Source organism: Eucalyptus grandis, chromosome 7, assembly GCF_016545825.1.
Source record: "Eucalyptus grandis isolate ANBG69807.140 chromosome 7, ASM1654582v1, whole genome shotgun sequence".
In the NCBI taxonomy this organism is placed as follows: domain Eukaryota; kingdom Viridiplantae; phylum Streptophyta; class Magnoliopsida; order Myrtales; family Myrtaceae; genus Eucalyptus; species Eucalyptus grandis.
Genome location: NC_052618.1, coordinates 42,335,995 through 42,341,453, shown reverse-complemented (window position 1 = coordinate 42,341,453; position 5,459 = coordinate 42,335,995).

The following is a 5,459-nucleotide window of genomic DNA, read 5'->3' as shown; positions in this document are numbered from 1 at the left end:
ATCTCCTGTCATATGCCTCAAGCATCCACTATCCAGATACTATTTTACATTTTCTTGATAGTGACTCGCATTTAAAAAAGAGACTCAAACTTTCTTTGGTACCCATATTTTCTTGAGTCCATTGGTGTTAGTATGATATATGGTCTTTACCTATACCTTCTTAACAGGTTTCCAAACCATAGGACATTCTTTCTCAAAATGATCGAGCTATTGCACTTAGAACATTTAAGAGCATTGCGACCTCTTTGGTTTTACAAAAACTTTTTGGAAATAATTTTTGTAAGCATCTCTTGTAGGTCTTCGCTTAATTCTTTCCTTTACTTTAGGAAAATCAATTAGAGGAATGATTTCCTTGTCATTCCCAAACCAGATTTATTGAAATAAGGTCTTTGTCTTTGAAAGAATTTTCTCAAATTTCTCGGATCCTATAGAAAATCTTTTAGAAATATTTGAGATGTCATTTTCAAGAATGCATTTTCTTTTGAAAGATTGTCTGCATTTTCTTTCAAAGTAGTAACATTTTTGTCTAGGTTTTGACCTTTTCTTCCCAAACATTTTCTGTTGCTTTAGAGCAGAATTTTCTCTTTTGAGTTCAGAAATCCTTTTAAGAGAAATTTTGAGACTAAGACACAATTCATCAATGTATCTAGAGACTTTAGTAGGGATTTTCAAGTCACTTACCTCGATTTCACTTTGTCTAAATCGAGTATGTCTCGGAGTCGAATCGAGTACGATTGTGCCATGAGACAAATGTTGGCATAATCATCATCACTTTGTTCACATTACGTATCACTCCAAGTTTCTGCTTTGAGTGCCTTTCAATATTTCTCAGTTTTTTCTTTCTTTTTCCTCAGAAGGGGACAGTTGGGTCTAATGTTTCCTTTTTTCTTACATTCAAAGCAGACTACATCTCTATTGGTTTCATCATCCTCAACAAACTTAGTCTGTTGCTTTTGAAAGCTTTGTTTCTTTGGATTGAATTTTCTTCCCTTTTTGTTTAGCTTTCTGAATCTTCTTATCATGAGAGCAAACTTTTCATCATTGATATCATCTTCAGAATCCGTGACATCAGAATCATCATTAAATTTTAATGCAATGGATTTCTTACCTTTAAGATCTTCATCTTCGTTGATTCACTTCACTTCATAAGACTGAAGAGTCCCAACCAATTCATCGACAGAAAGTGGCATAATTCTTTGTCTTCCTTATTAAGGTCTTTATGTGATTCCAATCCTTGGAGAGTCTACGCAGTAGCTTGTTTACTTTATGGGATCTGAAATTGGTTGACCTTGATTTTCAAGACCATTCGCGATTTCTGTAAAACGACTAGACATGTCAGTGATAGATTCTCTTGATTTCATTTTGAATGCTTCGTATTGACCGAGCAGAATGTTGATTCGGTTTCTTTCACTCGATCGGTTCCTTCATAGGTGATGTGTAATCTATCCCGGACTTCTTTAGCTGTAATACAAGAATATATTACATTATATTCAGTAGGTGATAATGCACAATATAAAGAATAAATTGCTTTTGCATGAAGAGCTTGTCTCTTGGTTATCTCTTCTTGAGTCATTTCAATAGACTCAACAGCTTCTTTTCCTCTCTCTGAGACAGGTGCAGCTTTAGGAACGATTCCTTTGTCTACCACGTCCCATTTCAGAGGATCCTTTGATCTTAGGAATGCCTTCATCTTGTTTTTCCATATGTTGTATTCCTTTCCATCAAAGTAAGGCTGATGCAGTATTGCTTTGCCCTTCAACCGATCACGGGGCCAACATACTAGCCATGGATCTTTAACTCTGAAGTAAAGCACTTCAAATTAAGTGAGTACATAGGCTCTGATACCAATTGTGAAAGCTAGTACGAGCACCCAGAGGGGGGGTGAATAGGTGCAAAAAAAAATTTCGAAATAAATGTGCAGCACTTAACCAATAATGGATTATGTAAATGAAATTTGTCTCTTGTAAACAAAACGATTTACGATCAAAGTAAAAAGCGTAGAGAAGAGAAAATGAACACAGAGATTATAGTGGTTCGGCTTAATTCAAGCCTATGTCCACTCTTCCGCACTGACAGTCCACCGGCTGGATTTCACTATGAACAAAAGAGTTGTTACAGAAAAGCTTTGCCTTGATTCCACAGTGTAGAGACTCTACTACACTTTCTCAAGGTCTCTCAAAGATATAGACTATCTTTTGTGTACAAAATTTCGTTCAACAGTTTAATTGACTAAGAACAAGGAGCTTCAGACTTTGGAATTCTTCTATTGTGCACACACTCGAACAACTGGAACGTCTTCCTTATATAGTTCTTTATGCCATCATACCCGTTAGAACTTACCAAATGAATTCTTCCATATACCCGTTGGACAGAATCAATTAGGAAGATCATTCGAGCTATTTAAGGAACATGACGATAGCCCATTAATCATGCTCGCCCATACAATCAGGATCTCGGTTTCTATCAGTAGAACTTTCCAAGTATACTTCGCTAATCAACAGATCCAAAATCCCTGAATCAATCTAGATTTGAATAATGGATTTCGACATGCTATATCCAGCCAAGAGATTTTCTCCATCGATAAAGTCAAATCCTTAACGAAACATCCAGTTCTGAATAAGCCTTCTTCGACGAACTAGAAACTATCAATGAGGATAGATTTTGAGTCTTGAGTTTGGTAGTCCTGAGGTCTTTAGACTTTGATAGAAGAGTCTGCAAGTCTTCAGACTAGATTGATGGAAACGTTTTGTCGGCTTCAAAGCACTCAAGGAAGTTTTCTCCAACATATATCAACGCCAACATCACCCTACCTTACGAAGAGCCGATAATTGCGGAGCATAGAGAGCCGATAGTCACAAAAATGAGGGGTAATATGTTTTTAAAAACACATGCCATATCAAGGAAGAGCCTGACCGCCCAATCTGACCTGCAGCTCGCAGAAGAAGATATCAATGTAGCCTTACATGATAAATGGGTGACTGAACAACGTCTTATTACTGATAAACTTCCCACTAGGAAAGGCAAAAAGCCCGTAGACGAAGTCAACACTACTTAGAACCGAAGCATGACACGACAGCTTCTCAAGCTTATTGCAAGAGCTAGGATCCAAAGAATGCCGACCCTCATCAACTTAGGGAATGAAACTCCACCAACTCCCAACCTCCTTGACAAAGTCTTGCTGGCGAAACAAAGGGCTTTACTCAAAAGGTCCGAACCAGGAGTCAAGAAAAGAAGGCCTAAGCAATTCAAGTTAACGCCCGCTACTGAATGTAGGCAAAACCTGACAACCAATGAGTTGCTACACCAAGACTTTTGAGCATCCCCTAAGGTACAATCCCGAAGGCTACCAGTCTCTAAGATACAATCCCGAGGGCCACTAGTATTAAATAGATGAAATCGGCCATTCATCGTATGACTGCCTCCAACCCACACACAGGATCCAACATCTTTTAGAAGATGAAACTTTCATCCGTCGTGACTTGTCTCCCAATCAATTGCGAAGCTTGTCGCCTAACCATGAGGATGACGTAAACGCCTTATCCTCATTTGGTGATTTCGACCCAAAGGAAAGCCATGAGATGATCTCGGTAGAGTCTAGCTTTCCAAAAGTTGTAGAATTCATCACCTTAATGAATATACAATGGGAAAACCAGTGGCCTAATCAAGACACGGCAGGCCCGTCTTGCCTTCATAGGATTATGACCCCCAGAGAAATGTGGGTACCTAATCTCCGCAAGTATAGCGGCATGACTTGCCCCGTGTTCCACTTGTAATATTTCCATGTTAAAATGAGTCGATAGTACAGCCCGACATCATTCACAACTCAGGCATTTCAAGAAAGTCTTACATGGCCTATATTGCAATGGTTCATCACGGCAAATATCTACCTCATGAGGGATTGGAATGAATTGTCCTCTGCATTCCTACATCAGTACCAAAGCCAGATTGGAATTGAACTGCCTTGCGAGAACTTAGTGCACTTCAGAAGAAGACCAATGGAACATTTCTGAGCGTATGCAGGAAGGTGGAAGACTTTTATGATGCAAATCTACCCTCAACTGGCCAAAGAAGAAATGATAAAGCTATTCATAGGAGCTTTACCCCGTAAGCGGCTTGTTGGTTGCATGGATTGCACTTCCGTAGCTTCAATGAAGTGGTCCTCTCATGTGAATACTTCGAGTCTACTGGAGGCAAAGAACTCAAAAGAGCTTGATTTCAAAACCAATACTATCAAAGTGCCTCTTATCATGTTTGTCTTTCTGACTCACTCACTTCATGTCTCAGAATATCATCTCCTTTGACTTAGCGTGACAGGGGGCATTTGAAGTTGGCGCATCATGTGAACTCGCCAAATTTGAAGACACTATTTCAAGAAAGCAATGGCAAACAGAAAAGATCATCATTTTCAAAAAGGGGTAAGTCTTGTTCCCTTAACATAATTTTGAAATTGACATCCCCTCTCTTCTATTTACAGGAAATGAAAGATAAGACGTAATAGGCACAGGTATCCGGTTGAACTTGAAGCTGCTCTCAACCTTCCCATTTTGTGGCTGTCCCTAGAGCACTATGCACTCTGCCTTACGCCTGCCCAACTCCTTCTCAAGCCGGAGTAATATCTTTTCCCCACAACGTGCCCGAGCAACTAGATGCTGCGGTTTCATCAATGGGATTTCCAGCTTCGACAAGCCAAGAAGCGCAGAAAAGGAATTTCTTATCTTCCTTTGAATTAACTACTGTCAACAGGGGGAAAATCCAGATAGTCGAAGCAGTCTCTAGCCCCTTATTTCAAATGATGACGTTAGGACCTAGAAACCTCACTTCTTACTCCAAACACATGCTCTCCCAAGAAGTGATTGCCATTAGAGAATTGGAGGTTTTGATTATGCATCTCAGATTCTATGGAAGCTTGAAGTACATGACTTTGCCCAATGCTGCTAATGGCATATGGTCAAAGACAAAAGAAAAATTCCACAGAAGGAAGGCGTTGAAGATGAATCAACGACCATCAATCATGCATACATGGCCATGAACGAGGAAGGCCGATCGAAAGAGATGTTGAACTATGTCAAGACAAAAGGTTGTCATTGACATTCAAATTTCCCTAGGAGTCAGCAAATACAAACTTTGGGAAAGGGTAATTTGGTATCGTTTCCAATACTCCCTCTCTTTAAGCTTGCTTTTGACATATTCCCCCTATTGATAGGAAGCATTAGGACTCAAGAACCAAACTTAATGGTTAATTTGGGCAAATCAAGTGACCCATATCGATCTACCTAACTTGGTATGAAAGGACGGGTCGTCCAGAAGCCGGTTCGGTTAAATGAAAAAAGAAACGCCCTACGGACACCACCAACGCCTTAGCCTAGTGGTATGGGGGATGAAGTGGTCCAGATGCGACCGGGGTTTGAGCCTCGGGAGTGGCAACTAGTTGCCATATGTAAAAACTAATATAAAAAAAA